A 23,117-nucleotide genomic window follows, 5' to 3' on the forward strand; every position below is an offset into this window, starting at 1 on the left:
TTCCCAATCTAAACAGCTGTTGTGAGACTCCATAATCTATGATCTGGTGACTGTATTAGCATCTGAAATATTGTTTCTCCCACTCTATAATTTATTCCACTTGCTCTTAGAACAAAGTTGTCATTCTACAATACATATCATGTTATTCTCTGTTTTAGAAAAAATAGTGAGTAAAGAAAATTTCCTTCAGAATAGTCAATTGCAGAAATTTTAAGTTCTTTAAGATTTCAAACACATTTTCTTACATAATTAGAACCTAACATAGGCTTTCAATCTCTTCCTTCTCAGCTTCCTTCTTCTCTGCCAGTCTCTGCCCACTATGTCATTTGTTTTAATCATATTTGTTTATTTTAACTTTATTTTATTTATTTATTTATTTATTTATTTATTTTGGATGAGCACGGGGACTTTATTGATGGTACACGGCAAGGTGGGGCTCCCTAGACCCCTCCCTCTTCAAGGGGTCTGCATGGAAACTGTGAGGAGGGGTAATTCAGTGTGGTGGGGGACTCAGTGTGGCAGGAACTCCCCAGCAGTGAGGGCCTCTCTTCCTCTCATGCTCTCACTGGGGCTGGTGGTCCAGGGATCTTACTCCTTGGAGGCCATGTGGGACATGAGGTCCACCACCCTGTTGCTGTAGCCAAATTCATTGTCATACCAGGAAATGAGCTTGATGAAGTGGTCGTTGAGAGCAATGCCAGCCCCAGCATCGAAGGTGGAAGAATAGGTTTTGCTGTTGAAGTCAGAGGACACCACCTGGTGCTCAGTGTAGCCCAGGATGCCCTTAAGGGGGGCCTCCGATGCCTGCTTCACCACCTTCTTGATGTCATCATAGCTGGCAGGCTTTTCCAGATGGCAGGCCAGGTCCACCACTGACACGTTGGCAGTGGGTACATGGAAGGCCATGCCAGTGAGCTTCCCGTTCAGCTCAGGGATGACCTTGCCCACGACCTTGGCAGTGCCAGTAGAGGCAGGGATGATGTCTTGGAGAGTCCCACAGCCATCATGCCACAGTTTCCCGGAGGGACCATCCACAGTCTTCTGGGTAGCAGTGATGGCGTGGACAGTGGTCATGAGTCCTTCCACGATACCAAAGTTGTCATGGATGACCTTGGCCAGGGGAACTAAGCAGTTGGTGGTGCAGGAGGCATTGCTGATGATCTTGTGGCTATTGTCATACTTCTCATGGTTCACTCCCATCATGAACATGGGGGCATCAGCCGAGGGGGCAGATATGATGACCCTTTTGGATCCCCCCAGCAAGTGAGCCCCAGCCTTCTCCATGGTGGTGAAGATGCCAGTGGAATCCACCACGTACTCAGCGCCAGCATCACCCCACTTGATTTTGGAGGGATCTCGCTCCTGGAAGATGGTGATGGGATTTCCATTGATGACAAGCTCCCCTTTCTCAGCCTTAACAGTGCCATGGAATTTGCCATGGATGGAATCATACTGGATCATGTAGACCATGTAGTTGAGGTCAATGAAGGGATTATTGATGGCGACAGTGACCACTTTACCAGAGTTAAAAGCAGCCCTGGTGACCAGGTGCCCAATATGAACAACCTTCCCCATAGTGTCTCAGGGATGTGGCTGGCGATGGGAGACAAGATGTGGCTGTCTGTCAAACAGGAGGAGCAGAGAGCTTTAACTTTATTTTTATATACTAAGTAAACATTGTGTATTTTTATGATGGACAACATGAGGTTTTTATGTATTTGTACATTGTGGAATGGCTACCTTAAGCTATGTAACATATGTATTACCTCACAGAGTTTATTTTTGTGGTCAAAGCAGTTAAAATATACTCTTTTGGAAATTTTCAATTATTATATATATATAATGAATTATATATATTATTATATATATATAATATATAATATAAATATGTGTGTGTGTGTATATATATATATATATTTTTTTTTTTTTTTTTTTTTGAGACGGAGTTTCGCTCTTGTTACCCAGGCTGGAGTGCAATGGCGCGATCTCGGCCCACCGCAACCTCCGCCTCCTGGGTTCAGGCAATTCTCCTGCCTCAGCCTCCTGAGTAGCTGGGATTACAGGCACGCGCCACCGTGCCCAGCTAATTTTTTTGTATTTTTAGTAAAGACGGATTTCACCATGTTGACCAGCATGGTCTCAATCTCTTGACCTCGTGATCCACCCGCCTCAGCCTCCCAAAGTGCTGGGATTACAGGCTTGAGCCACCGCGCCCGGCACAATATATTATTAACTATAGTCATCATGATATGCAATACCTCTCTTGAATGTATTTCTCGTAACTGAACGTTTATATAGTTTGACAAACATTTCTCCACTCATCCCACTCTCAGCCTCTAGTTATCACCAGTTTACTCTGTTTCTATGAGTTTTACTTTCTTAGAGTCCATACAGAAGTGATACTGGATAGCATGTGTCTTCCTGTGCCTGGGTTATTTCATTTAAAGTAATGTCCTCCAGGTTAATCCATGTTATCACAAATAACAGAATTGCATTTCTTATTAAAGCTGAATAGCATTTCATTGTGTATATATCCCACACATTTTCTTTATCCATTCATCCATTGATGGACACTTAAGGTTGATTTGGTTTCTTTGCTCTAATGGATAATGTTGCAATGAACATGAGAGTACAGACATCTCTTCAATGTAACGAATTCAATTTCCTTTGCATATAAACCCTGTAATGGACTGCTGGATTATATGGCAGTTCTGTTTTTAATTTTCTAAGGATATTCCATATTGTTTTCCAGAATAAGAACGACCATATTAATTTACATTTCCTTCACCAGGGTACAAAGGTCTCCTTTCCTCTATGTGCTCACCAACATACCTCAATCAATGTACCTGATTTTTAAACCTCCCCTGACTTGAATACACTGTGTTTCTGACCTGAAATCCCTTTCTCTTATATCACTGACACACTTCATTACCTAGCCAGAAACATGCCTATATTCCTTCAAAAAATGTAAACTAATTTATAAATCCTTACTTTTTTTCTGTTCCTTGGAGATTTTTAAAGCATGACATTGGTTTTAGTAGAGGAAATAAATCAGTTTCAGACCTTCCAATCCTAATTACATGACCAAAAGTAAGACTTATATTAAAAAATAAATTTCCTTTATAGCTTATAATTTTTTTTTTTTTTTTTTGAGACGGAGTTTTGCTCTTGTTGCCCAGGCTGGAGTGAAATGGCGCGATCTCAGCTCCCCGCAACCTCCACCTCCTGGGTTCAGGCAATTCTCCTGCCTCAGCCTTCTGAGTAGCTGGGATTACAGGCACACGCCACTATGCCCAGCCAATTCTTTGTATTTTTAGTAGAGACGGGGTTTCACCATGTTGACCAGGATGGGCTCGATCTCTTGACCTCGTGATCCACCCACCTCGGCCTCCCAAAGTGCTGGGATTACAGGCGTGAGCCACTGCACCCGGCCAGCTTATAATTTTATATTTTTCTTTAACATCACCAAGAGACTGAGTCATTGATTACCTACAAATGAGTATTAGAAAAGTTGTGGATATTGAATATGGCTGCTTCTTATCAACCAAAATTCTGGAGCAACATCATAACCATAGCTTATAATCAGTTAAGTATGTCATAGAATATAGCAATTTTTAAGTATATTTACAGTGTAACCTGTGGAAAAAGTTCATATGTGTATTTCTTGCTGGAGAACTGTTAAAAGCCTTTGAAACAGAGCAACTCCATCTTGAGTAGGGGCTGGATAAAATGAGACTGAGACCTACTGGGCTGCATTCTCCGATGGTTAAGGCATTGTAAATCACAGATGAGAATGGAGGTTGTCACAAGATACAAGTCATAACAACCTTACTGATAAAAGAGGTTGTAATAAAGAAGCCCGCTAAAACCCACCAAAACCAAGATGGCAACAAGAGTGACCTCTGCTTGTCCTCACTGCCGCAAGCCCACCAATGCCATGACAGTTTGCAAATGCCACGGCAACGTCAGAAAGTTACCTATGTGGTTTAAAAAGGGGAGGCATGAATAATTCAGCCCTTGTTATCTTATTATCGAGAAATAACCATAAAAATGGGCCAGCAGTCCTCCAGGCTGCTTGCTCCATGGAGTAGCCATTCTTTTATTCCTTTGCTTTCTGAATAAACTTGTTTTCACTTTACTCTGCGGAATTGCCCCGACTTCTTTCTTGCGTGAGATCCAAGAACCCTCTCTTGGGGTCTGGATTCAGACCCACTTCCAGTAACAGAATTGTTCTTATGAAAGATTATGATCTCAAATATTCATAGTCATGAGTCTTTGTAACATGCTGTTCTTCAATATTTTTCCAATAATTGTGACTGGAGAATATATACTATGTAATTACTATAGACAATTTAATAATATAGCTAGAGCTGGAGCTTTTTTGGTACCTAATTTATAACTTAAAGAGCCACTGAAAATTTTAACAACCAGGAAGTCCGCATATCATAAGCTACAGTCACCGTGAAAAGTTTGGGAGATAAGTGGTAGAAATGCGGTTTCCTCACATAATAAAGCAGATTATTAAATTTCCTAAAATAAGTAATCCCAAAAGAACGGTCATATATTGCTAACTTCATGAGTCACCCTGAAGACTCACTTCTATTTAGAGAGTGAATCTCCTGGATTAGAAGATTTGCATTTAAATGGTATTCTCTCCCTTTGCAGCTACAGGTTTCTGCGTAGGATAATACTGCTTTTGCTTTGTGTGGCACATCCATAAAGGGTCTTAATAAATCCCACCATTGTGATGATTCTAGAGTTTGTCAAAAGACTTTTAAGCTATTCTAACAGATGCATCTGAAATAGGGTTTTCTGTATTTCCTTTTGGGAGTTTTTAAGGATCATTAGGAAAATTAGCTATTTCCCCACAAGACATATTTATAAATTAAAAATAAAATGCCACCCATCTTCTTAGTGAATTAAACAAAACACAGATTTGAAATCTAGCCACTAATTTCAATAGCAAAATAGGTAATAGTTTAACAATTATAAAAATAGCCTTCCTAATTTTGTAAGCATTTTAGTCCTAAGTATTTGAGAAGTAAATAATAAACTAAAGGGAACATTACCAAGAATTGTGGTGTTGAAGGATTCTCGTAACACCTCAGAACTCAGATTATTTTGAATAACATCCCCATTTTAGAAATGACTTGACCAATGGCAAAAAGGAAGAATCATGGGTAGAATAATGTAAAGGATGCGGTAACATTTGTGGTGGATTGTAGATATTTGTCAATATCAAATGTTTTTTAGAAGTGTCACAGACTTAATTCAATGTGCTACTATAGCAAAAGATACATGCAATGGAAATGCCTATTTGAGTTCGTTGAGAGAGAGAGGTAGAAAAACTCTGTACACTTTTAAACCCCTTTTACAAAAATTATGACAGAGAAACCTGACATAGGAAAAACATGGAAGTGGAAGAAATGTGACCTAACTTATTCAATCTTGCTTCTAACCTCCAAGCTGCCCTTGTTCATTCCTGGGCATAGGCCAAGGTAATTATGGGAATAATTTACTTTACAGTTTACTTTGCAATAAAAATGATAACAGCTCCTCTCCCAAACTAACTCCCTCCTTGCCTGGGGACCAGACTGCCTTTGTAAAACAAAGAGATAGCCACAACATTAGAAATTATACCTCAAGGGTCATGCATCCAGAGGACACAAGATTCCTAGCCTCCTCCATTGCTCCTGTAGATAACATTATTGTTGTAAAATCTGTAATTGGGATCTGAGGTATTCTCAGACTGAGCATTCTGATGGACCAGCTGGTAACACTCAGACCAGTTAACTGGCACTTTTGGTCTTCAGGCCCGGACCCAGAAACTGACTCAGCCCAAGAAGACAAGCTCCTACTCCCTCTGATTTCATCCCCAAGCTACCCAATCAGCACTTTCCATTCTCTAGGCCCTTGTCTACCAAACTATTCTTAAAAAGACATAGCCTGTGAATTTTCAGGGAGCCTGATTTGAGTAATAATAAAACTCCAGTCTCCCATGTAGTCTGTTCTGCTCTTATTAAACTATTTTTTGTTGCAATAACAGTGTCTCAGTACACTGGCTTTCCTGGGTGGTGAGTAAGAGAAATCCACTGGGCAATTACACATATCCTATCTCCACAGTCTATGTGTGTGCATGCGTGTGCCATAAACCATTCTTGAAATACACAAAAGTAGACTTTAGCAAATGGATAGACCCCTTGCTCTTAGTTGAAATGTCTTGAAACATCACAATTTTAATTCTCCCTAATTTGGTTTAATTGATAATTTTATTTTGATTCCAATAAAAATAAAATCCTTTTTTTTCTTTAGGGTAGTAACCTGATACTAAACCATACTTAGAAAAAATAAGCACACAAATACGTTTAGAAAAAAAAAAAAAAAACCTGCATAGAAAGAACAATAAAGCATGCATCCTGTCACATGTTACAATCTTCTTGATAATTTCTTTAAAATAAAATAGAATTTAAAAGATGTGGTATTTTCACAAAAGCAGACAAAACTGAGACAGAATCCAATCCAGAAGAATACATAACTGTCTACAAAATCCAGCATAGCTAAATATCTCAAAGCACTGACTCAAAATGAAACTTTTAAAAACAGTGCTGGGGAAACTAGAGAGCTATTGGAAAAATAATTAAATTCAATCTATCCCTCTCATTATACACAAGAATAAATCCTAAATGAATCAGAGACCTAAGAGGATAAGGGGAAGGTGGTAGGAAGGAAGGAGCAGCAGAGGGTGAAATTATTTAATAACTTGGGAAAAAATGAAGACAATGACAAAGACAAAGTAACCACAATATATAAAGAACAGGCCACGCCAAAAACCCAGCACTTTGGGAGGCCGAGGCGGGTGGATCACGAGGTCAAGGGATCAAGACTATCCTGGTCAACAAGGTGAAACCCCATCTCTACTGAAAATACAAAAATTAGCTGGGCATGGTGGTGTAAGTCTGTAGTCCCAGCTACTTGGGAGGCTGAGGCAGGAGAATTGCCTGAACCCAGGAGGCAGAGGTTTCAGTGAGCTGAGATCGCGCCATTGCACTCCAGTCTGGGTAACAACAGTGAAACTCCGTCTCAAAAAAAAAAAAAATATATATATATATATATATATATATATATATGAAACCAATAGCTCACAAATCATACAGAAAAGTGGGCCAATAACACAAATCTCAAAGAAAGATATTAAAATGAGCATTGAACGCATGAGTAGATGATAAGACATCATATGTAATAGGAGAAATGCAAATTAAAACATTGATATATCACATCTCACCCACTGGATTGGACAAACTCCAAAAGCTTGACAATAATCTGTCTTGTCTAGACTGTAGAGAACCTGCACTGTTCTCCCACATGTTTTACATGGAAAAGAGTAAAACACTTACAGGAAGAGTTTGTCAGCATTTAACAAAGCTATGTGTTCATTTATCCTTTGCCCATGCATCTAATGTCTAAGAATTTATCCTGAAGACACACTGGCAGCAATACAAAATGATCATACAATATGCAAGGTTATTATCTGCAGTATTATTTGTGAATGCAACACTCTAAAATAACCTAAATGCCCAAACATAAGAAATACAATGAACAAATTATTTCTATGCACCGTGTATTATACGCCATGTAGCCATGTAGTACAGCGCTGCTTTGAAAATAATGAGAAAGTCTGTTTACTAATATAAAGTGATTTCTAAAATACGTCGTTCAATTGAGAAGGAAAATTGCTCAAAATTATATATTGTATGCTGCCTTTTGTTTATAAAATAAAAGAGGGAACAAAGTAAAAAAGAATGAAAAAAAATCCTCTTTAAGAATGAATTTTTTTAAACTTTCCCTTTTCTTAGTATGCTTAATTTTTGTAATTTTGGGGGATATGGAAATTTTGAAACTCCTTCAAGTACTGTACAACTGAACTAATGAGCTAAAGCACCATTGCTGTTAAAGGCTGTGGTTTTTACTGAGAAGAAAATATCTGTGTCTACAAATACATAGAATGATGATTGTGTGTGTGTGTGTGTGTGTGTATTACTTATGTATTTATATTATATATATTGTATTTTTTTCCTAGTCACTGAAGTGACTTAGAAACAACATTAATTCTAGTAGTAAAGAGCAAATCTAGTTTTCAGCACTTAGAGTGGTTTCTAAGAACCACTCACTACTGAAAGAAACCAGAGATTCTCAAGACATAACAGATTTTAAACCCTGGACAATGGAAGTGCAAAATCAGCTTTGGACATCTAGTTATGCCAGCGGATCCCAAAATGATGGGGACATAACAAAAAGACACACGGGATACCTTGAATGGGCTTCTGTAGCCAAATCTGAATAATTTTATCATTAAAATAGATAAAGATGATGATGGATTTTAACCTCTTAAGTAAAATAGGAATGTGCAATTTTGCTTTGACAATAAGCAGATAGATATAAAGATCAATTGATAAATTGCATATAAGAAAGGAAACAATGAAAAAGAGAGAACAGGTTCTGACATGGCATTTCAACTCTTCAAGGTGATAGGAGAGGTGGAGGTGGAAAATTGCTACTTTGCAATTTGCATGGTTAAAACTGTTCCAGATAATTGTCATGGGAGTGAGGGTTGGTAATAGCAATATGGCCTCATGTCAAAAAGTTTCTCTGGAGATTACTTATTATGTGGAAAGGCAAATATACATGTATGCAGTGGAGTAGCCTGACAATGACTTGGGGGATCAAGATAAATGTTATCTTGAGTGACAGCCAGATACCACATACTACTGGATGTGTGTAATACATGAGAAAGGATTCTGCCTCATCTGTACCATAAGATGGTAAGGGATCCACAACTTGAATCTCATCCCTATAAGCACCAGACAGCTGCAAACCTTAAGAATAGTCTGTAAGATAATTGAGCTGTACTTTTCAAAGTGTCAGTGTCATGAATGGTGCAGTTGTGTTGAGAATCACTTCCAGATTAAAAGAAGTCTAAAGATAATACACAGCTAAATGTAAAACATATCCTTAAACTATATGCTGTATCAGAGGGTCAATGCTATAATAAAACATTATTGGAATAATATGTATGCAGCAAAAAAAGGAGAAAATGTACAGATTGTCATGTCAGGATTAAGAATGAACTAGAGTCCTTTGTATCACTTAGACCTGAAGTAATATGTGCAGTTGACCTAACAAGCAATATTCGCACAGTGGAGAAACATGTAAACATAATTTCTGTTAGTTAAATGTTTGCCAGGAGCCATCATAGGCACTTCACATCTATCATGTCAGATAATCTATGCACAGCAAAAGAAACTATCATGAGAGTGAACAGGCAACCCACGAATGGGAGAAAATTTTTGTAATCTATCCATCTGACAAAGGGCTAATATCCAGAATCTACAAATAATGTAAACAAATTTATAAGAAAAAAAAACAATCCCATCAAAAAGTAGCTGAAGGATATGAGCAGATACTTCTCAAAAGAAGACATTTATGAAGCCAACAAACATAGGAAGAAAACCTCATCATCACTGGTCATTAGATAAATGCAAATCAAAACCACAATGAGCTACCATCTCACACCAATTAGAATGGCGAACATTAAGAAATCAGAAAACAACAGATGCTAGAGAGGATGTGGAGAAATAGAATGTTTTACGCTGTTGGTGGGAGGGTAAATTAGTTCAACCATTGTGGAAGACATTGTAGTGATTCCTCAAGGATGTAGAACTAGAAATATCATTTGACCCAGCAACCCCATTACTGGATATATACCCAAAGGATTATAAATCATTCTACTATAAAGGCACATGCAGATGTATGTTTATTGCAGCACTGTTTACAATAGTAAAGAGTTGGAACGAGCCCAAATGCCCATCAATAATAGACTGGATAAAGAAAATGTAATACCTATGCACCATAGAATACTATGCAGCCATTAAAAAGGATGAGTTCATGTCCTTTGCAGCGACATGGATGAAGCTGAAAACCATCATTGTTAGCAAGCTAACACAGGAACAGAAAACCAAACATTCCATGTTGTCACTTATAAGTGGGAGTTGAAAAATGGAAACACATGCACATAGGGAGGGGAACATAACACACCATGGCTCTCAGGGGTTGCGGACAACGGGAGGGATAGTATTAGAAGAAATGTAGATGACAGGTAATGGGTGCAGCAAACCACCATGGCACATGTATATCTATGTAACAAACCTGCACATTCTGCACCTATATCCCAGAATTTAAAGTATAGTAGAAAAATGTAAAAAAATATATGATTGACTTAAGATATAGATATTAAGGGGAAATGGAAAAATATAAATAATATATCAAAGTGCCTGAGGTTCTTACTTTAGATATTTAAAGGAATTTTTAATTTCTAGTTTTAAACTGATGACTAATTTTCTCCTAATGAATGTTAAAGCCCAATGTTTTCGGTGGTATTAGACAAATGCTTTAAGAAAATTGGTCAATAGTTTTATATATGACTTATTTGAAACTACTTTTGTTACATTTCTTATTGTTGCTAAAATGTTTATCACTGTAATAAAAAAATAAATACATACTAACAAACAGGAATTCTCTTGAAGTCTTGATGTGAAACACAACACATACACAAGGTTGTAGAAAAAATAATTTTAAAATGTATGCTTATTAATATAAGAGACAAAGTCAATTTTTGATATAGTCTGTGATACTGATAGAAAAGACTTACACAATGTATATTTTAAGTATGAATAAAGCATATATCTTTATTTGAGTGGAAAAGTAACCACCTACCACTTTTTGAAAATTGAGTGCTTTATAATTTTCTTTACATACAGGAGAGATTTTAAAACTGGTTTAATTTTCAATAGAGTGTCTAATTTGAAAACTTAAACAATTATAGAGTACAAATAATTTATTTTTAAAGTTATAAACTCACTTCTTCTGACTTTCCTGTCAACCTCTAGGTGAAATGTTCCAAAAGTTTGCCTAGTGATTTTCCCATTAAAATGCAAATCAGTTTTCCTAAATGACAAATATGAAATTAAAACCCTTATACGAAATGGAGACATGCCTTAATGACTGCAAATTTAAATCCATTCTTATGTTAAGACCTGAGTTATGAGGTTCTATCATGAAGAGAAGAAAGTTTGCCAGAGTGGTTTCTCACACTTTCTCATGCTTGATAATGTAATGTTAAATATTCAAGAAAGTATTTCCAATGGCAACAGATTTTAATTGATAACACTAACAAATCATTAGTAGACATTTAAATTGTTTGACACTATTTGTAAATTGTATGTATATGCTCATAACTTTGACAAACATCAGTTAATTTTGCACTGAAAGCTCATATTTCTGTGATGAAAGGAACCTGAGATTTTGGATATGAGTGGGGTTTGTAATAATCATTTGCTATGATATATTGTATCTATACGGTATGAACATATTTTGTAGTATTCCTTAAAAGCTCAATTATTATAATATGGTAGTCTGTATTGGATTCTGGAACAGAAAAAGACACTGGTAGAAAACTTGTGACATCCAAAAATTTAGTTAATAATAATGTGTCAATGTTTTAATAGCCAGAACACTTGTGATTGTTAATGTCTGATACTTAACTCGATGTACTAGGAAAATGGAGTAATTATTGAGTTTATAGCAATGGGAAAAACAGATATGGTTTGGTACAAGTTTCTTTCTTCTTTTATTTCTTTCTCTCTCCTTTACATATCTCTTTGATCCTTTAATTTTTACATTCTGAAAGAAATTGTCTGGATTGCATTAAGACTGATATTGTCAGCTCCAACTTCAGTACTTCTCTTTATAACATTCCAAGAAAAAAAAGAATATTTTCTTCCTACAATATCTATGTATTAATATTGCTAAGGTATAAAACCTGTTTTGGTTACTTAAAAGTCCTTAAAATGATAGTAATCAAATGAAAGACTGTTCATTTTTGGCCAATCCTATTCATGTAAGCAAATAGTACCAAGTTAAACTTGGTAGGAAAAAAAAATGTTTTCTTGGGAAAACCAAATCTAAACAAGCACTTCGCCAACACATCTGATCTCAAACATGAGCTCTTGCACCCTGCTTCTGTAGTAGCCTATATATTACTCAATCAAATTATTCGGAATCATTGCAGGTCTGCCTTCTTTACATTATTTGTGACTTAAGAAATAATGCATGATCATCTTTCTATCTCCATGTTTGCCTGATGTTTGTAACTACAAAAGTTTTGATGAACAGAAATACAAATATAAATAAGCCAATATGAGGCAAGTAAGGGAAATTTGGAGTTAGGTATGTGATATGGTGATGCTCATTTTTACTTAAAATATGTGATGCTCAGTTTTTGTCTTATTTCCTGGATGTTAGATTTTTTTTATATTTAAAAAATGGTTTTAAAGATACTCTCCAACAAATACAAGATCTAAAGTAATTGGGCTCTATATTAATTTTTTTAGGGATAACACTATAGGAAAACTTTCATTTTACCCATTTTTATCACCTTCTTCACACACACACACACACACATACACAAACACACATACACACACACACACAGTCCTTGTCTGTCACCAAATAATTATTTAGCCTGCTATTGTTTATTAAATTTATTTATTTATTAATTGTTTTAGATTTGGGGTACATGTGCAGGATGTGCAGGTTTGTTACATAGGTAAACGTGTGCCACGATAGTTTGCTGCACCTGTAAACCCACTGTGGAGGTATTAACCCAGCATGCAACAGCTCTTTCCCTAATGCTCTGCCCCCACCAGCCTCCCCTGACAGGCCCCAGTAAGAGTTATTCCCTTCCATTTGTCCACGTGTTTTCATTGTTCAGTTTCCACTTTTAAGTGAGAACATACAGTGCTTGACTTTCTCTTCCTGCATTAGTGAGTCAAGGATAATGGCTTCCAGCTTCATCCCTGTCCCTGCAAAGGAAATGATCTCATTTCTCGTTATGGTTGCATAGTATCCTGTGGTGTATGTATACCACATTTTCTTTAGCCAGTCTATTATTGACTGATTGGGCTGGTTCCCTGTCTTTGCTATTGGGAATAGTGCTGCAATGAACATATGCATGCAGGTATCTTTGTAATAGAATAATTTATATTCCTTTGGGTACATACTCAGTAATGAGATTGTTGGGCCAAATGGTATTCCCAATTATTATTATTATTACTATTATTATTATTATTATTATTTTTTTGAGATGGAGTTTCGCTGTTGTTACCCGGACTGGAGTACAATGGTGCAATCTCAGCTCACCACAACCTCCGCCTTATGGGTTCAATCAGTTTTCCTGCCTCAGCCTCCCGAGTAGCTGGGACTACAGGCACGCACCACCATGCCCAGCTAAGTTTTTTATTTTTAGTAGAGACAGGGTTTCACCTTGTTGACCAGGATGGTCTCGATCTCTTGACCTCGTGATCCACCCGCCTTGGCCTCCCAAAATGCTAGGATTACAGGCGTGAGCCACCGCACCCAGCCCGGTATTCCCAATTCTAAATCTTTGAGGAATCACCACACTGTCTTCCACAATGGTTGAACTAATACACATTCCCACCAATAGTGTAAAAGTGTTTCTATTTCCCTGCAACCTCATCAGCATCTGCTGTTTCTTGACTTTTTAATAATCGTCATTCTGACTGGTGTGAGATGGCATCTCACTGTGGTTTTGATTTGCATTTCTCTAATGATCAGTGATGTTGAGCTATTTTTCATATGTTTGTTGGCCACATGTATGTCTTCTTTTGAGAAGTGTCTGATTATATGCTTTGCCCACGTTTTAATGTTTTTCTTTCTTGTAAATTTGTGTAAGATCCTCTTTACTCTTAATGTTTTCAGTGTTGGAGCAAACTGCACCTGCTCCTGAGGTCACCAGAGGTTCTGTGGAATCTTTGGAAAAATACCACAAGGGATAAATTCCAGGGTCTCCATGATCCCACACACGGTGCTTTCTTTTCTTATTATTCCTCTACTTCTTCAATGGCCTGACAATCAGGCTGACCACATTTCAGCAGACATGTTTTTAAGAGCCTAAAACATGTATTGCTAATTTTAGTAATATCATATATTCTCTTTTAAGCCCTTTAGATCATTTTTTTTAATGAAATTCTGCAAGGTAGAGGTGGTAAGGGGAAGTTTCATTTTGGTTTAAATTCATGCTGTTTTCCTCCTAGGCTGTTTTGCCATTAAAAAAAAAGAAGCATTCATCCTCCTTGATGGTTTATATCTGCACAGTGTCTATGGCTGAGGAGAAAATAAGTGAAAGAAGGGAACAATATAGACATGATAATCATTGAGACACATGTGCATACATAAAGCAGCTAATTATTTTATGAAACTTGTGATAGCTATTATTTATCAATGTGCTAATCACAAGAAAAAAACTCTTCTGTTTTATCTTGGTATCACCATATCCAGAATTCAAAGGCAGAAAAAAGAAGATTTATAATTAAGAAAAAGAATAATATGAGAGAGCAGCAGTGACAGAGAACATATACCTCTTATAGAGGAGGGTCAATGTGATTTATATGATAATCAAAAGGAATGTGTGTCAGTTTATTGAATGTTATCTACAAAAATGCCATGGTGACACCTTTGACAACCCAAAGAGTATGAATTTCAAACACTGTGCTAATGACTTTGGTGACACACACTATAATATTTAGCTAACAAAACTGATAGTCCAGTTGATATTTGTAAAGAGAATTTTTATTGTCATTTGGGAAATCAAAGTACTCTATTTAAATATATCTGAAAGCTGAGACGTGAAAAGGAAAATATCAGTAGTTGTTAACAGCATAATTTTTGAATCGGAATCATTAACAAAATAGATTTCTGAAAGAAGTGTGGATAGATGCTGTTGCAATAGCACATTAGTTCAGATGGGTGTTTAGATTAAAGAAAAGACTAGAAAAGAGAGATTGATGATTGACGGTTCAAGGTCAAAAATATTGACTTTAAACTTTTAAGTTAATGAACACTAATGGGAAGACATAGGGAAAGAACCCTTTATGGGATCCAAATTCTTAGCACATTCTTTCTCTTAGTGAAGTTGAATTGAACTCTGAGCTCATATTGAATCTCCTGGAGCTTCAAGTAGGTTCAGATGAGCCTAATGGGGGGCGGGGGGGGAAGCAAGATCTCATCATGTTCTTTTCATGCTTTCAGTGTTCAGTGTCTCAGAAGTCAGTGGGAATGCTCAGTGTGAAGAAACTTTGTGAGAGCAATGAATAAGGAGAGGCATCTGTCCCTTTTTTACCATGTGTGGCAGAACAAACCCCCATTTAATGAATGAGCTAATTTATCATTTAGAGTTCATTATTAGAAACATTGTGCAAGCAGATTATAAGGAATTTAAAGGCTGTAACTTTTAGATAACCCCCCAAAGTGCTCATTTTTAAATGCTGTTTTTAAATAGATGAACCCAGCTTTAAAACCAAATGGCTCAATTTCTAGTTTTGAGATTGTGCACCTTACCAACTCTGACCTCAGTGCAGCTCTCTATAAAACAAGAATCTTAGTACCTATTTCATAAGTGATAAGTGAGTATCAAACGTAATGACATACTATAGTGCCTACATTGGTATCTGAAATGGACACATAACAAAAGCTAGGTGCTTTCCTGGTTTGATTCTATTGGGTATTTCTGATACCAACAAGACTCCTTTTAAACATCAGAGGAATACAATTGTTTTGGTAACTAATTTAAAATCAAATAGCCAAATAGTGACTATATTGCTAAGATTTTCAGAAAAATAAAATGGAGACATCTTAGAACATAGCTTAATATTACTAAAATTTGTCAGTGTGCTCATGTGCGGACAACTTAGGAAACATTCCAGGAACTGATATTTTAGTTTTCAACATTTAAACTCCTTTATCTTGATATTTTTGAGGCTCTGTAGTCAAATAACTATGCATTAATTGACATGATGACTATCAACCAATACTTTTGATGGTTGAAATAGATGATGATGCCCTGTTAGTCTAGCTTATTTAGAAACTGGCACTGAAGAAAATTTTACAGTGCTGACATCATATTGGTAAGATTAAAAACCACGACCGTAATGGTGATGAGAATGAAAACTGAGTCAAGGAAAGCTATGAAGCTGAGAGCTTCAAGAAGACACAGCCATTCCATTACCAAATGTGCTTATGAGGTCTGCAGAAATTTATCTCAAAAGACTACAAGTAGAAAGCACCTTAGAGTGATCCAGAAAAGAGTTAAATGAGCAGGAATCTACCGACATGGCTCTAACCCACCTGCCACTTACTACTGGCCAAGGTTTGCTCAGTTGTGTCATATTCCCTTTGGCCACCACTAATGAAGACTTGTGGACTTAATGTGTAAGTATAAAAAGAAAAACAACCAGTCAGGTGTGGTGGCTCATGCCTATAATCCCAGCAATTTGGGAGGCTGAGGCTGGTGGATCACCAGACCAAGACATGGAGACCATCCTGGCCAATATAGTGAAATCCCGTCTCTACTAAAATACAAAAATGAGCTGGGCGTGGTGGCACCCACCTGTAATCCCACCTACTCAGGAGGCTGAGGCAGGAGAATTGCTTGAACCCGGGAGGCGAAGGTTTCAGTGAGTGGAGATTGCACCATTGCACTCTAGCCTGGTGGCACCATTGCACTCTAGCCTGGCGCCTGGTGACAGAGCAAATAAAAAAGGAAAATGATAGAACAACAAAAAAAAGACAGTTAAATATCTATTGATACAACTTGACACCGGAAGCCCAGAGTTTGAGCTTACACTTACCTACCTCAGGAAACTCAGAGTGGCATTCACAGGTGACCAAAATTTCTCAGTTTTAATGCACTTTGTCAGAAATCTCATGGTGCCTCTATGCCAAAAGAAATACATAAGAATTCACATTACTGGATAGTTAGGCTGAAATACCTAGTAAGTACTGTATCTTTGTCCTAAGGATTTGATGGCTTTTTTAAAAAAGCATATGAATTGAAAGAAGATATAACATTTTTATTTCATTCTTAAGTAACCACAAATGAACTACTAATGGGATTTGTGCACCCATTAAGAAGGTACAATTTTTCAAGCCTTGGAATTTATATAACCAACCTCATTTCCTATCTCCTGTATATTTTTGTGGCACTCATATAAAGATATGATATCATCAAAAATATATAATCTAATATTTAAAATGTGAACCACCTTGGAAATATACTTTGCAGGATGTCTGAGAGACACTGTGTATTGCTTGAAAATGTGATATGCCCGTCAGAACTTCTGGGTACCCTGGCACATAAGAAACTTGGGTGTCAGAAAAGGCAAAGGAAGCAGGTAGTGCTTTATGAGATAGGGTTTGGATGAAGGAATGAGAAGCAGTTTAAAAGCCCTCTGTCCTATTAGAATCTTTTACACATTTTTAAAACAAAACTCTCAGAAATATCAGGTAACCAAATAGCCAACCATATAACATGGTAGAATATTGCCTCAGCTCTAGATTCTTATTCTTTGAGGAAAATCTTGATTCTTGGAGGATATCTCAAAGTCTGAGTTTACTGATGTATGAAATGAAACTAGAAACTACTAGTTTCTATTTATGACTCTCCTTCATTAATTCTCTGAGAATATTAAATGAGCTTTTCATTTAAAACATTTTGCACATTACTTGTGTTACAGCAATTGCTCAATGACTGTTGTCCTGCTGTCTATGGTGAAATCGCAAAGAACCAAGGGATCTAATCAATTTCAAACTCCAACCACCAAATATCATTATATCTTAAGTCCTCTCCTTTGATTTTGGGTCACTCTTACCTGGAAATAGAGAGCAAGGTTTTCCTAGGTAAGAAGATAAGAACATATTCTTGGGGTTTAAAGTTTTCCCAACATCCAAAGCAATTTGATGACAGTTTTGGTGAAAAACAATTTTAAGTTTTCTAGAAAAACCAACTGTTTCAAATTACCCATAATAGAAAAGGTGCAGCAAAGAACAGGCATGGTCCAGTCTGCTCTTTGTCAGATTATCCAGAATTCAAAGAGAGAAAAGGGAAGATGTATAGTTACAAAAAAAATAATATGAGAGAGGAGGAGTGACAGACAGCATATACCTCTTATAGAAGATGGGCAATGTGATTTATGTGATAATCAAAAGCAATGTATGTCAGTTTATTGAATGTTATCTAGGAAGATATCAAACTGCTGTTCCATATGTGGTTGAAAATTACAGACAAATCAGAATCCTTGTGATATTTGCCTATGAAGTTTTTCTCCCATGTTTGCTTCACTCTGTATACATAAGATGCTGCCACTTCTCATGCTTTTGATACTGCATATATGTTAGATAAACCTTCACCCTTGGACTGTGACTGTGGCTGCTTCCTGTCTTCTTGCATGGGCCATACAGTGTCAGTTTTAGCCCCCAGATTATAAGCTAGGGCACTCTTTTCTTTTTCTTTTGTCTAGTGCCCCAGTCTTAGATCATCCTACTCCCAATCAGAGTTGTTCATTTGAAAGATATGACAACATTCCACACTTACATTAAATGCACAGTGATGGGCCAAAAGTGGTAGATATCATCATATAATTTCATATTTAAAAAAATAGGTCAACAGTTCAAAGTTCATTTCAGTTCAACAAGTCTGTCAAATACTCAGATATGCCCAATAAAAGAAAACAAGAATGGATGCTAATCAATTAAAGCAAGTACTTTGTAGCTATTAATTAGTTGAAAGACAAAATACTCAGAATCTGTTGCATTAAGTTGTTTTATATTCACTAAGTCAATAATTGCCTCATCCCACTCTTTTAAAATGAGAACTTTGTATTAGTCTCTTCTCACACTTCTATAAAGAAATACCTGAAACTGAGTAGTTTATAAAGAAAAGAGGTTTAATTGACTTCAAGTTCTCCAGGCTGTATAGTCTTCTGATTCTGGAGAGGCCTCAGCAAACTTACAATAATGGTAGAAGGCGTAGGCAAAGCAGGTACATCTTACATGGCTGGAGTAGAAGGAAGAGAGAGATAGGGAGGTGCCACACACTTTTAAACAACCAGTTCTTATGAGAACTTACTATCATGAGAACAGTAAGGAGGAAATCCACCCCTATGATCCAGTCATCTCCCACCAGGCCCCTCCTCCAACACTGGAGATTACAATTCAACATGAGATTTGGGTAGGAACAGAAATGCAAACCATATCAAATAGACCTTAAAAGATGGTTAGTGGACTTCTAGGCCCTGCTTTCGCACATAAGGAGCTTGAAGCTCACCACTCCATCCCTAAATAAGTAAATGCTGAACAGATTGAAAAATCAACTGCTCTTCTTAGTTCTGTGAGAAAATTCAGGTCAAGTGGAAAGCCACTCCCTTAAAAATGAAAGAGATATAGATAGATAGATGATAGATAGATAGATAGATAGATAGATAGATAGATAGATAGATAGATGATAGATAGATAGATAGATAGATAGATAGATAGATAGATAGATAGATAGATGATAGATAAGAAAAATTTCTATTTCTTGATACAGAAACCCAGGAGCTGAAACTTCCGAGGGAACCAATGCCAGTGTAGAAAAGACGAAACTATAATTGCATTACTGGGGTCTCCGTGTGGGAAATTCTGAGCATTAAAACCTTCAGAGGAATCTCTACACTTCTGTGAAATGTATGTCCAGGAGCTCAATCAGGTTCCCATAAGAAATATTGAAGAAAAATTCCCTTGTGCTTCTAGCGGAGGAAGAAGAAAGTAAACTATTTTGACATAAGCCAGATCACTGTGTTCCTCTTGATAAGGTCTGCCCTCAAGAGAAACTATTTTACCAGAGTCTACCATGCTGGGATTTTATCAGATCTTACTGGCTTGGTGGAAGGGAAACTCCCAACTCAAGGTCACACTAGTTATCTTGTCCAACTGATAGTGTTTGAATGTTTGTCCTTCCAAATCTCAAGTTGAAATGTAACCCACATGTTAGAGGTTCGTCCTGATGGGAGGTGTTTGGGCAATGGGAGTGAATGTTTCATGAATCGTTTGGTGCCCTCCCTGCAGTATTGAGGTCATTTGGGAGCTGGTTGTTTTAAACAGCCTGACACCTCTGCCTCTCTCTCTTGCTCCCACTCTCTCCATGTGACACATTGGCTTTCTCTCATCCTCTATCATGATTCTAAGTTTTCGAAGGCCCTCACCAGAAGCCAATGCCAGCACCATATTTCCTGTACAGCCTGTAGAACTGAAAGCCAAAATAAATCTTTTTTCTCTATAAATTACCAAGTCTCAGGATTTTCTTTATAGCAATGCTCATAAACTAGCACACCACCTAAGGGGGCAGAAGTGGAGAGTGAAAACCACATAAAAAATTCACGGTATGGAAGAAAAGGCTCGGTAAAAAGACAGAGATCTTAAAATAGTTCTACAGACTCTATATATTCCGTATTCATGAATGGGAAAATGCAACATTGTTAATAAAACCATTTTTTCCCAACTTGATTTTTAGATTCAATGGAGTCCAAATCAACATTGGAGTGGCTATTTTTTTGGACATTAGAGTGAGCATGACATTTTCATGGAGAAGCAAAAAACCTAGGGTCAGAAGATATTGAAAGAGAAGAGCAAAATTGGAGAACAGACCCACCTAGATTTTAAGACTTACTTTAAGCTACAATAATCAAGATGGTGTGGTACTGGAAAAAGAATAGACACATAGATAAATGGAACATAATAGGGATGAGGAATATACTTACAAAAATATTTTTAGCTGATCTGTCACAAAGGAACAAATGTGACATAATGGAGAAAAGATAACCTTTTCAAGAGATGCTGCTGGAACACCTAGACATCTACCTTAAAAATATATATCAAGACATAGATATAAGACCCTTCAGAAGCATACTCACACAATTCTCAAGATGCATTACAAACATACTTGTAGAATGCAAAACTGCAATAGTTCTAGGAAATATGGGAGAAAATCCAGATGTCTTTTGGCTTGATGATGACTCAATATATAATTAGAACTTGTATTTTAGATGCAGGGGATATATGTGCAGTCATGTTATATGGGCATAATGCATGATGCTGAGGTTTGTGGTATAATTGATTCTGTCACACAAATAGTGAGCACAGGACCCAATAATTAGTTATTCAACATTTTCCCACCTCTCTCCCTTTACCCTCTTATGTGCCTCGGTGTCTATTGTTGCCATCTCTATGTCTTTGAGTACCCAATATTTAGCTCTAATTTATCAGTGAGCACATGCAGTATTTGGTTTTCTGTTCCCATGTTAATTCACTTTGGATAATGGCCTCCAGCTGCATTGATATTGCTGCAAGGGACTTGTTTTCTTTTTTTATGGCTCTGTAGTATTCCATGGTGTATATGTATCACATTTTATTCATCCTATCTACAGTTGATGGGTACCTGGGTTGATTTTACCTCTTTGTTATTGTGATAAGTGCTATAATCAACATATAAGTACATTTGTCTTTTTGATAGAATGATTTATTTTCTTTTGGATATATACCCAGTAATGGGATTGCTGGGTCAAATGTTACTTCCCTTTTATGTTCTTTCATGATTGATGAAAGCAGTAATTGATAAGCTGAGCTTTATTAAAATTAAAAGTTTCTGCACTGTGAGTCACCAGGAAGAGAATAAAAAGACAAGCCAAATACAGGGAGAATACATTTGCAAAAGATACATCTGATAACAGACTGTTGTAAAAACAAAGGACTCTTAAAATTAAACAGTAAGAAAGCAACTCCAATAAAGAGTAGGTCAAAACCTGAACAAACACCTTAGCACAGACGACATGGTCATTAAAAACATAGAAAAAGATAATTCACATCATACATCATCAGAGAAATGCAAATCTAAACAATGCTGAGATTTTGCTACATATCTGACAACGACAAATGCCGATGAGGATGTGGAGCAACAGGAACTTTCATTTCTTGATGGTGGGAATACAAAATATTACAGCCACCTTGGAGACACTGTGAGAGTTCTTTATAAACTAAACATAGTCTTACCAGATAATCAAGCAACTAAGCTCCTTGATATTTACCCAAAGAAGTTGAAAACATGTATATACAAAAATATGAAAAATGATGTCCTTTATTCATAATTTCCACAACTTGGAAGCAACTAAGATGTGTTTCACTAGGTGAATGGATTAATGAGCTCGGTATATCCAGAGGAGGGAATTTTATTCTCTACAAAAAAGAAGTGAGTTATCGACCCATAAAAATACATGGAGGAAATTTAAATGCATATTACTAAGTAAAATAAACCAATCTGAAAGTCTATATATTGTATGATTCAACTATATGACATTTTGTAAAAAACAAATATAGAGACAGTAAAAAGATTAATGGTTGTCAGTGGTTGACAGGAAGGAGGGATAAAGGAGGAGAGAGAAAGAAAGAGTGAGAAAGAAATCATCTAAGTTGGTGAAGCTCTTTCTTGGTAAAGCTCATTAAAAATGTTTTCCAGCTGACAACTCATGGCAGTTCAAACAGGAGCTGACATGGAACCAGAAGTAGTCTGGCTATGTATGTGGAAACTCACTGATAATGAAACTTGGATCATTGGCAGGGGACTCGGTCCATGTATTTCTCTGGAAATATTAAAATCAAATATTTTCTTCAATGTTGGGATCAAAGTTTAACTCCTTGAAAATGTTCATGGTTCTTTGTTGGAAATATATTTTTATTTTTCTGGTCTTGATCTATTCCCAAAAGTCTTATTCTAAGAAGTCCTCTCACAGAAGCAAAATGGATTGTAGGCAGATTTATCATATTTATATATTTGCTTTAGTACTCTAATATATTACACATTCCATTCAACTTGCCGTGGGGTGGGTTACAAATTTGTCTTTCTCACTAGACTGCTAAGTCTCTTTTGGGCAGGGGTCATGAATTTTTTTCTTTTTTCTTGCATTTCAGGACAACTCAGTGTCAAGAAAAATATTTTTATTCTATTTGTTTGATGTGTAACAGTTTACAAAGTGTTTACATGTACATGAAGTGTTTGGCATTTTCTATTTTATAATACAATCAATGGAATATGTGCCACTATTTGCATTTTATTAATGGTATAAGTGTGGCTCATGTGAACCTTTCACAAATACACTGGAAGAGCTGTGATTCAAACT

At 36.7% G+C, this 23,117-nt stretch overlaps 1 pseudogene; it reads right to left on the reverse strand.

The window, feature by feature from the left end:
• Window positions 1-588: 588 nt before the first annotated feature.
• LOC100396994 (glyceraldehyde-3-phosphate dehydrogenase pseudogene) lies at window positions 589-1,470 on the reverse strand (annotated as a pseudogene).
• Between the last annotated feature and the right edge of the window lie 21,647 nt (window positions 1,471-23,117).

Source organism: Callithrix jacchus, chromosome 20 (assembly GCF_049354715.1).
Source record: "Callithrix jacchus isolate 240 chromosome 20, calJac240_pri, whole genome shotgun sequence".
Lineage (NCBI taxonomy): Eukaryota > Metazoa > Chordata > Mammalia > Primates > Cebidae > Callithrix > Callithrix jacchus.